At 43.1% G+C, this 13,315-nt stretch overlaps 1 protein-coding gene across 4 annotated transcripts in view; it reads right to left on the reverse strand.

Annotated features, from left to right (window-relative positions):
• Positions 1 to 13,315, reverse strand: part of LOC126237311 (disks large 1 tumor suppressor protein) — a 963,837-nt gene that overhangs the window by 387,788 nt on the left and 562,734 nt on the right. The gene's annotated exons all lie outside the window — the stretch shown is intronic.

Consider the following 13,315-nt stretch of genomic DNA (forward strand, 5'->3'; position numbering starts at 1 on the left):
AGGAACTATCCCGGCATTTGCCTGGAGTGATTTAAGGAAATCACGGAAAACCTAAATCACGATGGCCGGACGCGGGATTGAACCATTGTCCTCCCGAATGCGAGTCCAGTGTAAGGAGGTAAGTACTCGAATTCTTACGCACATCTAATTTTTTTATTGTAAATTCCTTTAAGGCTTTAACAATTAGTTCCGCGCCTTCTTGCTATTTTCTAGCCGAGGGCTTTCGGGAATTTTACTTCTGCCTCTTATTTCCTGTATAGCACTGTTGTTAAAACGCGCCACATTGTCCTGATGTGTACTTGGCAAAATTTCCGTATAGGACTTTTAAGTTCACAATTTTTGCAAAGTAATTGCCGTTAAATTTATTATTCCATAGATTTGAACACTGCAAATGGTTGTTCTGTTGCTAGGTGCACAACATCCAGACCACAGCATTCAGGTACAATGTAACCACCCTTCCTAAGCAGATAGAGATAAGAATTGCGCTTTATCAACAGACTTTTCGTTTGTTCTTTAACACAGTAGCCGGCCGCGGTGGTCTAGCGGTTCTAGGCGCTCAGTCCGGAACCGCGCGACTGCTACGGTAGCAGGTTCGAATCCTGCCTCGGGCATCGATGTGTGTGATGTCCTTAGGTTAGGTAGGTTTAAGTAGTTCTAAGTTCTAGGGGACTGATGACCACAGATGTTAAGTCCCATAGTGCTCAGAGCCATTTGAACTATTTTTTTTTAACGCAGTAAATATTTTGGTTCTGACATTTTAGGCCAGAATGTATGACCACTTGTCGTTGTTACTTAACAGTAAACACTGATATCTTAAGGATGAATAACAAGTACACTGTTTTCGTAAAACTGTTTTTCGCTTATTTCAAACTAGTTTAATGGGTCATTTTCAGGAAACAACTGACTAAGTTGTTCTCTGAAGATGGCCCATTATGCCGAAAACTAGTTTGAAATAAACATCAACCTTAAATACGGAATTGTTCTACCAATAAGTAACGAAAGAATTCATAAACTGATATCGTATGTTCTCCACTTGCATCCACCTTTTTCATACGCATTGTTTAAAGAAATTATATGCCTTGCCTGTACATCTGCAATGGTTTCTGATTTTTTCCAGAAGCAGTTTGTATTCCTTATTTATATCTATATGATACTAGATGAATGAGAAATGGTTCAAATGGCTCTGAGCACTATGGGACTTAACTTCTGAGGTCATCAGTCCCCTAGAACTTAGAATTCATTAAACCTAACTAACCTAAGGACATCACACACAACCATGCCCGAGGCAGGATTCGAACCTGCGACCGTAGCGGTCGCGCGGTTCCAGACTGTAGCGCCTAGAACCGCTCGGCCACTCCGCCGGCGTGATACATTGTGTTTTGAATCTAATGAGATGACAATAAGTACCTAATCCCTGATGCGAGGTGCTGGAGAGCATACGCACTGGGGAGCTGACGAAGTAGACATAGCATGTAGGAATAAGTCTCAATTCGGAAGCATCTGTGTCTGACGGTATTGTGCAGGACGATGTTGGAGTTTGTATTAAGAATCTCCGCAAAGTTTAGGGGTAGATAAACTGTATGTTAATTGACATGACATGGAGGTGATTGGCACAGAGTACAGTGGAGCACAGTAGAAGTACTGTTTGCTTGCATTTAAAATGTTTAAATAGTCTTTCACAGAGTCAAACACACGATCCATTCTGCAGTTGTATATTGTAGCCTCCAGCCTAGTCATGCCAGATCCAGGACTGTACATTTTACAAAATCTATAAGATGGTTACTGGTATCTTTGTTCACTCCTGGAATTGTGATCTGACATACACAATTGTTATATCTCTTTCCTCTAAATCTGCAGTTCATCCACATTAAGCATTCTATTCCAAATGCCTTATCACTGTTTACAATCACATTACGCTTCCCTGGTACTCTTCTTCCATGCACCGAACGATGTGGCGCAGTGGTTAGCACACTGCACTCGCACTCAGGATAACGACGGTTCAAACCCGCGTCCGGCCATCCACGTCTAGTTTTTCGTAATTTTCCTAAATCGCTCCAGGTAAATGCTGGTATGGTTTCTTTGAAACGGCACAGCCGGTTTCTTCCCCATCCTTGCCACAGTCTGAGCTTGTGCTCCGCCACTAATGACTTCGATGTCGACGGGACGTTAAACCCAATCTTCCTCCTTCTTTCCTTCCGTGCAGAAGTTGTGGTCTAACGTTAGATAAAAGTAACGAAGACGCTGACCTTTGTACCTTAACTAGTAGATGAAACTAACGAAGACGTTGACTGTTGTACCTTCAGTAGAATGATTATGAAATTGTTCACACAATCTGTTTAGTTTTAAATAGCAATAGAAACAGTTCAGCTGGGCGGAAAATACTGTCGCCAAGGGCAAGATCACTTCTTCTTCTTCTTCTTCTTCTTCTTACCTCTATGCAAGTTGTGGAACATATTTTCACAGGATTTGAAATGAAAACTGAATCACTTATGCTGCCGTAGTATCACTACTGCGATGTAATCCAATACGGCAAGACTATTGAGAACTCGAGACGGCTGGATCTAACCATGCGAGTCACATACGCTAACATCCATGCCAGTGCTCGATACGCCCTGTGAGGTTGGCTGCGCCCAGACTACTTTCGCGACCACCACATACTACGTCTACTTCGTCAGCTCCCCGGTGCGTAAGCTCTCCAGTACCTCGCAACAGGGATTAGATACTTATTGTAATCTCATTATATTACAAAAACAATGTCTCACGTATCTAGTATGTGCCTGCGCCGATCCACAAATCGAAAACTTAAAAAGCAAACTACGCGTACTCCTTCGTTGCTGCTGGCCGTCTCTGGAACAAGCACAATTCAGTGCCCTGTTACATTTGAAAAAAACCTGAAGCATTTCCTTTTGCCAGCCTAAGCATTTTCATTAAAAATAAACTACGGTCATTTGTCTCTGTCTAAATGTGAAGCACACGCTCCCACTTTCCTCCAGTCACGCTTCTTTGTTTTAGCTTCTCCGTCAGCCACACCATTTTGTTCCCCCTCTCTTCTTTACTTGTGTTTATCGCCTTGTCTCACCCCTTCTCTAATGTCCAGAGTCCACAGCCTCGATCTGTCTGCTAGTAATTTGTCTTTGCTGTTATACTTTGGCCGAAGAAAAATAAACTGTTTTGTCCCAAAATTATTTCCATTATTTATGTAATAATTACTTCTAAGTGTTGGATTCCATACTAGATGAATGCCGTATGTGTTGTAATAACTATTGTGTAATGTATGTGGTTATATGTAAGACATAGCCTGATGGTCCTTATTTCACCAGAATTTGAAGAGATTCAAACACACACATATATATGAATGGAGATGGAATGGAGAAACGCCATTTTTTTATCTATCTTAAAAAAAAATTGAAATGAATGCGAAAGTTATTGAGGTGTGTGTGTGGTAAAGACAGAACATAAGATACACACCAGAATGATCTGTGAAAGAGTACAAACAATAAATTAAGCACTTTTTTCAGAAGAGCAGTATGGGTTTAGAAGGGCACATCATCCCCCGACAACGTGTTCATTGTAAAACAACAGAGAGAGAAAAGAGGAAAGGATACTAATGAAACCCACGCAGCACTTACATGAAAGGCGTTTGACCGAGTAGACATACCACTACTCAGGAGGTAATGGCAGAAAGAAGATTTATTTTAGTTGATAACCAGCTAATAATGACGATAAACTGCAAACCGCTATAAGCTGAGCTAACTGTGCCAAGAATATAGAATGAAAATTTCTACTGATATGATAAAAGTAATGGCATTTAGAGGAGTCAAAAATACAATATCAAAAACTCTAAATTACGACAAGAAAATAGCACAAGTACCACATCGAAAAATAAGCTTTACAAGACACAGGAAGCGATGACATGAATAAGGCTGACGTAGGAAAACGGATCATACATTAATCCTAATCCCTGAATGGTAAGATGTTTATAACGAAAAAGATAATGCAGCGAGTATTTCCTCTTTCAGCTTCACTTTTTAAATGATGACATGCGAACGTAAGCTTTACAACGGAACGTACGCAAACTGACCGGTATCGCATGGCAGTTGGGGGACAATCCGCTTATTATCACTAGAAGCAGTACAGGCCTTGCCTTGAAGGATGTCCTCGTGCAGCGTCGACGCGTTTGCACAGAAATTTAGCGCAAGCAAGATTTGCGCATCCTTCACGTCCAAAGGCATTCGGTAGCCGTGTGCGAGGTAACGACACTTCTCTGCGTCCTCGTTGCACACAAACCGAAGACGTTGGATACTTAGACTGTTCTGGCTAACCAAGCATAGTCCACAAGAGTACTTAGGAGCGACTGTTGCGTGACATAGGTTCGTTCTCCTGCAGTCAAGTGTAATGTATTCTATGTCTGGAAACTTCCGACAGAATTGTGTCTTAATTTTATTTCCTCAGTTATTTAACAATATATGAATTATAGGTAAGGCCCACGGTCCCATTAGAACGTGATCCGCCAATTTCACTTAATATGGGACTATTAAGGTGCGCATATGTGTCGCCTTTCGTGTCACTGCGCTTGCGCAGAGATTTAAGTTTTGAACTTTTACACTCTTAAATTCTTATCAAAGTATCTCTACGGACAGCTACAGTCATTTTGACTTGCCCTGTAATTCCCTTGGAAAATGGCGACAACAACAAAGTTTTTAATGGGTTCTTCTGTTTACTCTGTCTTCTCTGTCTGTTCACAGTTGCCAGTCTGTTCACTTTCATGAAAGCGACACACAGCGCAGAGTCGCTAGTCCCATCACTTTACGGTACTTACACCCGCCGCCGGATCGGTGAAATTATCCGCTTTCTAGCAGCCGCTGTGCCCATAAACACAGAGCCAGCGAGTAAGGCGGGGCAGCGACGGCCGGAGCTGGCTGGCTTAATTGTCGCGTCATGTCGGCCGTAATTGCGGGGGCGGTGTTGGGGGAGGGGAAGATCCCGGCCGGCCACGGGGCATTGCGCTTTATCGCCGCTGTAAAACGGCCGCCGTCGTAAAACACGACGCCTGGGGGCGCCGCGCGCCTAAAGTGCCTCTAAACGGTCGCATCATTGGCTGCGCGCCACAGCACCGACCGTGCGTTTCATTCGACGCGCCCGATCCACTTTCGCCCGTCACTAAATGAACCGCAACGTCTCACTCGCCTCTACTTTGTTAACTACGCGAGCTTTGGGCCCACTGTCCTTAAACCATAGATACATACAGGCCGCGCACACCCCTTACACTGCTGTACTGAGGTTACAAACCAACATCAAACCGGCCGCGGTGGTCTCGCGGTTCTAGGCGCACAGTCGGGAACCGTGCGACTGCTACGGTCGCAGGTTCGAATCCTGCCTCGGGCATGGATGTGTGTGATGTCCTTAGGTTAGTTAGGTTTAAGTAGTTCTAAGTTCTAGTGGACTGATAACCACGGCAGTTGAGTCCCATAGTGCTCAGAGCCAACATCAAAGTCACATGACGGAGGGCAAAGCGTGACCGTCTGTCACTAACAAGGAAAATCTCTCAGCTCGAACAGGATTCGGTGTTCTAATCTACAGGGTGTTTCAAAAAGGACTTTACAACTTTAAACATTCATATACATTTACTGAAAGAAGATATAGAGCTGGGTTTAGTGCTATTTTGTAGGGAAACGCATCAAGTTTTTTATTTATTTATTTATTTATTTTTTTACCTTAAACTAAAGATGCTGTATGCGGCTTCCGACGGTTATCCTGCACACATCCCATCGGAAGTCAATTTCTTCCCAAACTCGCTGCACCATTGCAGGTAATTTTGCACAAGTTCAGGTAGAGAAGTAGGCACAGGAAGTGCAAATACAATATTCTTGATGAATCTCCATTAAAAAAAAAAAAATCGACTGGTGTCAGGTCTGGGGAACATGGGGGCCATGTAATTGGCGTATCACGGGCCATTGACCTAGTGTAAGTAGGCTGTTTAGGTTTTTATATTGGTAACGCCATGTAGCGCTCTGTATGAAAATCACTGGCTGTGTTGTGTGAAGTCTGTGGCTGGTTTGCATTGTTGGAATTTGCTATTGTAGGGTTGGGCAGTTGGCTGTTAACAGCGCGTAGCGTTGCGCAGTTGGAGGTGAGCCGCCAGCAGTGGTGGTTGTGGGGAGAGAGATGGCGGGGTTTTGAGAGCGGATGATCTGGACGTGTGTCCATCAGAGACAGTAAATTTGTAAGACTGGATGTCATGAGCTGCTATGTATATTATGACTTTTGAACACTATTGAGGTAAATACATTGTTTGTTCTCTATCAAAATCTTTCATTTGCTAACTATGCCTATCAGTAGTTAGAATCTTTCATTTAGCTGGCAGTATTGGCGCTCGCTGTATTGCAGTAGTTCCAGTAACGAAGATTTTTGTGAGGTAAAAATTCATGAAACGTATAGGTTATTGTTAGTCAGGGCCATTCTTTTGTAGGGATTACTGAAAGTAAGATTGCGTTGCGCTAAAAATATTGTGTGTCACTTTAGTGATGTATGAGTACGTTCAGTTTTGCTCAGCTGTTTGAAAATCAAATAACATAAGATGTTTATCAGCACAGTAATTCATTAATTTTTCTAAGGGGACACTAGAAAGCGGCCACTGAGAAAATCCCGCATGTCAGCCAGGTAGTGGGATGGTGCACTATCTTGTATGAAGTGAACATTTCGTTCTTGGTCATCCTCATCGATCTGTGGTATCAAAAGTTGTTGTAACATATCCAGGTACACTATCCTGTTGATCGTTCTGTTACAGAAAAAAAGGGGCCGTACACTTTGTTCTTGCTCAGTGCACAAAAAACGTTCAATTTGGTGCTATCACGAACATGTTGCAATCTTTGATGTGGATTTTCACTGCTCCAAATCCTACAGTTATGTGTATTAACCTTGCCGCTTACGTGAAAAGTCGACTGGCAGGAAAGATGACACTGTCCAAGAAATTTTCATCTTCATGTAATCTATTTAACATATCCGCACCTAAGTTCTTGCGATCAATTTTATCAGTGACTTTCACTGCCTATACGATCGTCAATCTACACGGTTTCTCAACACACGCCAATCATATGTGGGATTTGCAGTTCGTGAGATGTACGCCGGGTCGATTGCGTAGGGCTGTTGACAAAACGTCGGGTCGATTGCATAGGGCTGTTGACAAAACGGTGTCTCACTCGCTCAACGACGTCGTCAGATGTGCTTGAACGACCTTATGATTTCCCATGTCTTACCGAGCACACTGTTTCTACAAAACATTTATGCCACTCATAAACTGTAGGCATACTAGGAGGATCTTTGGCGTACTTGGTACGGGAACCATGCTGAACTGTTGTTGCCGACTTCGATTCTTCAAACCAAAACATACAGCAAACACGCCCGGGTACAGTGAAGGCAGCCATCTTTAACGCAACTGCCGCTAGCGCTCCTTATGGTGCGATTCGGCACTAGCGAACTACGCGAGACAAAACTTCATGTATTTCCCTACAAATTGATACTACAATCACCTCTGTAGGTACTATGAATTAATTTATATGAATCTTCAAAGTTGCAAAGTCGTTATTGAAACATGTTGCATTTAGAAGCTTTACGCACCACTGTCGTTAGGTTGGTTAAAGCTTTCGATTGTGTTACTCTTAAGTCTGACCATTATCGGACTTTCAAAATGTACGAAATTGCTCTGATATACATAGTCAACCACAAAGAAGAAAACCAGCAGAAGACATCACTGATTTCGATTTCAAGCCATACACTGCCCCCCCCCCCCTTCCCCCCAAATGCCACACGAGCAGCTACAGTGAAAAACAATGGACAAAGTGTTCTAGATTAATCTAGTTTAAGACTTTTTATTTTTAAGTAACATTTCTCTATGTATGTATGTATGTTTAAACGCCTGAAGATGAACAGAAAATGTTCGAAACGCGTTGCATTATGTTAGATTAAGCATAACATAAAAAGTGACTGGTAGCAGAAACTTGAAATAAATAAGTACGAAAGGTTCCTCAAGAAAATGCATGAAACAATATGCGGAATTACAATAGGCACATTAGGCGAAAACAATACCTGCACAATCTTCGGAATCACATGGCTCTGAGCACTATGGGACTTAACATCTGAGGTCATACGTCCCCTAGACTTAGAACTACTTAAACTAACTAACCTAAGGACATCACACACATCCGTGCCTAAAGCAGGAATCGAACCTGCAACCGTAGCAGCAGCGTGGTTCCGGACTGAAGCGCCTAGAACAGCTCGACCACAGCGGCCGGCTCGGAATCACATATTTGAGTTGCAAAATCAAGTGCCAGTTGAATCACTCTCTTGAAATCATCAACATGTGCGGGAGTACCGTACCCAGCACCATGCCAGGAATATTGAAGCACAGGCTGATACACTGGAATAGAATGCGTTTTCAATATGAAAATTCTACTTCCTAATTTACTGCCGAAGTCACTGGAGAAAAGATCTTATAGACTCTTTTACCCTTCTTTCATACATTTTATATTGTGGGGAAAAATAAACATCCAAAGGCTGTACGTATTTTGTTGTTTTTGGCGGAATAATCATACACTGAGTGTCTTTACCGCACATGAATCATCTACTATTTTGTGTCCTTGTGAGCACTCCAAGAATCACAAAGTATTATACACTTCTGGTTACTTGCAACATTAACTCCATTCACGAAAAAGGATATTAAATGGTCTTTTGACATTTTACCACTTCTGCTAGCCTCCAAATGTATGTTTGATGGAACATTACCATCAATAGCCTTTCTAACAATCCTGTTATTTTGTTAGGTCTCCATTCACTGGAAGTCCAACATCTATCCTACAACTATGAACTGTATTGTGTGCAGACTAGACCAAGGCAACTGTTGGTTTTTCTCATTCAAAAAAATGGTTCAAATGGCTCTGAGCACTATGGGACTCAACATCTTAGGTCATAAGTCCCCTAGAACTTAGAACTACTTAAACCTAACTAACCTAAGGACATCACACACACCCATGCCCGAGGCAGGATTCGAACCTGCGACCGTAGCAGTCCCGTGGTTCCGGACTGCAGCGCCAGAACCGCTAGACCACCGCGGCCGGCGTTTTTCTCATTGTTTAGACAGTTTCGCACCATACGTTAGTTCATAACTAAATACACTGTGATCAGTGTTCCAAAAATGTTGTGCCTGTATCTCGAAACCAGTAGTTTTCTGGTTTACTTCTTCGACAAATCGGGTCCCGGAATGGCGAATGTCTTCATCTTTCTGTACATATCAGGGTTTCGTGAAAGCAGTGAGGTGTCTACGGCACATTCTGTACTCTTTCTTCGGACGTATTATGAAAGCTGCAGAACGTTTAAACCTTGCGTGCCCACTTTCTCTTGCTTTCTGCATTACCCAAAGTTTCAGGTGCCTTTAATGGACACGTTTTCCTTCATTCCTTGCTATGCCAAATTGGGATAGAATGTGTTGGTTTATCTCCAGTTCTTTGATTGCAATGTTTCCTCTAAATGGACGTTCGCTATGCCTTTTTTTCTCCATATAATCAAATATTACATTGATGTTCGATGTGCTTTTTATAGACCGATGTCTCTTCAATAATGAGCTGTAGATCGCAACTTTCTGCGGTGGTGTATAATAATCATCATAAATATGTTCAGTACGTTCCTCCGACAATTTTGTTAAACTACTAACAGCATTGGATTTTTTTCATGGTGAAGTTAATTAGTCACCGGAACTGTTAGCTTCTCTTTGAGGCATATTGCTTCCGCCGCTGCCACTAACACTACAATGTTGAATACTGTTAATTGCGTTATCGTTGATAAAGTCATTTTCTTCGTCCACTATCGTATCCAATGCAACTCAGTCGAGCACTCACACGAATATTCATGTTTCTTAATAATCAGATCCACCAAAAAGTTTGCGCAAAAGTGTCATCATCCTGTCCTACACCGTCTTCCTTTGTATAGCGTCTTCTTAACTTGGATGCCACAGTATTTAAAACGTTCCAAACATTAATGGTTTCGTTCATTTTGGCATGTATGTATATTAAAAGTACACTAAACACGTCCACTACTTGCTGAAGTAACTGACTGACTGCTCTGTTAAAGCTCCCTCCTCCAACACTGCAAGCGCTGTTGTGTACGTACCAAGAGCTACACAATCACACGCCATCGCAGACGCGGTTAGAAGCGTGAGACGGGTCTGTGTAGAAATGTTTACATACTAATTCCTGTTCGAGACAAGAGACGTCCCTTGTAAGCTCTATGCGAACAGCCGACAGTAACAGTTATTCTCATTTACAACTGAACTCAAGCACCGATTTTAACAACTGAACTCCTTGTTGTATTAGTATTACTCATACAGTAATACTTGCCGGCCGCTGTGGCCGAACGTCCTAGGCGCTTCAGTCTGGAACCGTGCGACCGCTACGGTCGCAGGTTCGAATCCTGCCTCGGGCATTGATGTGTGTGATGTCCTTAGGTTAGTTAGGTTTTAAGTAGTTCTAAGCTCTAGGGGACTGATGACCTCAGCTGTTAAGTCCCATGGGCCATAGTGCTCAGAGTCATTTTTGAACCATTCAGTTCCTAACATTTTTTTCTGTAAATTTTAAGTTTTTACTTTAATATGAAACACGCTGCCGCAACTGTAACAAATGGAGGACGTGTTAGAAACCCATCAAAAGTTAAATAAAATTTCGATCTAAATCTACCGAAATTCTATGTGGGCACAATACGATCGCCAAAGAATGGCATGTAACCTGTAACCGCTCCGGCAAAAATAAAGTCAACAAAAACAACAGGCAGCTTTATCTATGTCATACATACAATATCACTTAAGAATATTATTTTTTTTCTGTATTGTTGCTGCTGTATTTAAACATGCTGTGTAGAAATTTAAATCAAATGTCTATTAATTGTAGTCACGTATCTAGAAGCGTCTAGAAGCGTTCAAAGTTTTTGGGAGTGTTTGCAACGTGCTGTACATAATTCGAGGTATTCAGATGGATGCTGTGGTGGCGAAATGTTCATTTGAGTGCAGTATTCGAACGAGGGCCCACTTTCCTGAAAACAAAACTCAATGCATCTCCTAAACGACCCGCGAGTGAAGTAGCTGGTGGCATGCACCGACAACCGAACTCGATGCGCTGTTTCAAGATACCCGGGTTTGGGTGTTCGGTGACACAAACACGATTCCTTACACAGCCCAACAACAAAGAATCTACTGACGTAAAATTGAGCTGATGCAGCTCTTCGGCCAGGATATCTCACGGCACACGCCATGGCTGCTTCACTGGCGTCGTGTCAGCATTCGCCGGGCATCAGCAACATGTCAAAGTAGTCCCTGGATGTGTACAACATGTTTGTTACACGACAATATCCGCAGCAGACTGAACATCGTCTGTTAGCGCATTCCCATCCGCCCTGTTTACGGCCCTGTAAGGAAACATTCTACAATCTAACCCAACATAACTTCAAAGAGCGCATCGAGGAAGCTTTTTGTTCCGTCACACCAGTAACTTTTGCATACAGCACGTTCCCTGAAGACCCCTAAATCTTTGAACTGTCTACCTCTCTACCTCAGACTGATGGAAATTTGGTTGCTACACACTTGGTCTAAATGCATAAACTATATTATAGAAAAAAAATGATATTCCGTTTTTAAAATTACCGCTCGCTCTTTCAACTCTCTGGAAAATAACTACACTACTGGCCATTAAAATTGCTACACCAAGAAGAAATGCAGATGATAAACGGGTATTCATTGGACAAATATATTATACTACAACTGACATGTGATTACATTTTCACGCAATTTAGGTGCATAAATCCTGAGAAATCAGTACCCAGAACAACCACCTCTGGCCGTAATAACGGCCTTCATACGCCTGGGCATTGAGTCAAACAGAGCTTGGATGGCATGTACCGGTAAAGCTGCCCATGCAGCTTCAACACGATACCACAGTTCACCAAGAGTATTGACTGTCGTATTGTGACGAGCCAGTTGCTCGGCCACCATTGACCAGACATTTTCAATTGGTGAGTGATCTGGAGAATGTTCTGGCGAGGGCAGCAGTCGAACATTTTCTGTATCCAGGAAGGCCCGTACAGGACCTGCAATATACGGTCGTGCATTATCCTGCTGAAATGTAGGGTTTCGCAGGGATCGAGTGAAGAGTAGAGCCACGGGTCGTAACACATCTGAAATGTAGCGTCCACTGTTCAAAGTGCCGTCAATGCGAACAAGAGGTGACCGAGACATGTAACCAATGGCACCCCATACCATCACGCCAGGTGATACTCCAGTATGGCGATGACAAATACACGCTTCCAATGTGCGTTCACCGCGATGTCGCCAAACACGGATGCGACCACATCATGATGCTGTAAACAGAACCTGGATTCATCAGACAAAATGACGTTTTGGCATTTGTGCACCCAGGTTCGTCGTTGAGTACACCATCGCAGGCACTCCTGTCTGTGATGCAGCGTTAAGGGTAACCGCAGCCATGGTCTCCGAGCTGATGGTCCATGCTGCTGCAAACGTCGTCGAACTGTTCGTCAGATGGTTGTTGTCTTGCAAACGTCCCCATCTGATGACACAGGGATCGAGACGTGGCTGCACGATCCGTTACAGCCATGCGGATAAGATGCCTGTCATCCCGACTGCTGGTGATACGAGGCCGTTGGGATTCAGCACGGCGTTCCGTATTACCCCTCCTGAACCCACCGATTCCCTATTCTGCTAACAGTCATTGGATCTCGACCAACGGGAGCAGCAATGTCGCGATACGATAAACCGCAATCGCTATAGGCTACAATCCGACGGAAACGTGATGGTACGCATTTCTCCTCCTTACACGAGGCATCACAACAACGTTTCACCAGGCAACGCCGGTCAACTGCTGTTTGTGTATGAGAAATCGGTTGGAAACTTTCCTCCTGTCAGCACGTTGTAGGTGTCGCCATCGGCGCCAACCTTGTGTGAATGCTCTGAAAAACTAATCATTGGAATATCACAGCATCTTCTTCCTGTCGGTTAAATTTCGCGTCTGTAGCACGTCATCTTCGTGGTGTAGCAATTTTAAAGGCCAGTAGTGTAAATAAACTATGAGAGTGGATCCAAAACTAATGCGTTCTGTGTCATAAAAAAATAACGCATAACAACGGAATTAGTACACATCATGGCCTGAACTGCCCTTTTCACAACACTAGCATTCAACCCAGTCACCAGGCACTTATACACATACGCGGCATCATTGGATCTACGCATTAAAACCTGTTTGGAAAACTCAGCGTTTTA

Source organism: Schistocerca nitens, chromosome 2 (assembly GCF_023898315.1).
Source record: "Schistocerca nitens isolate TAMUIC-IGC-003100 chromosome 2, iqSchNite1.1, whole genome shotgun sequence".
Classification (NCBI taxonomy): domain Eukaryota; kingdom Metazoa; phylum Arthropoda; class Insecta; order Orthoptera; family Acrididae; genus Schistocerca; species Schistocerca nitens.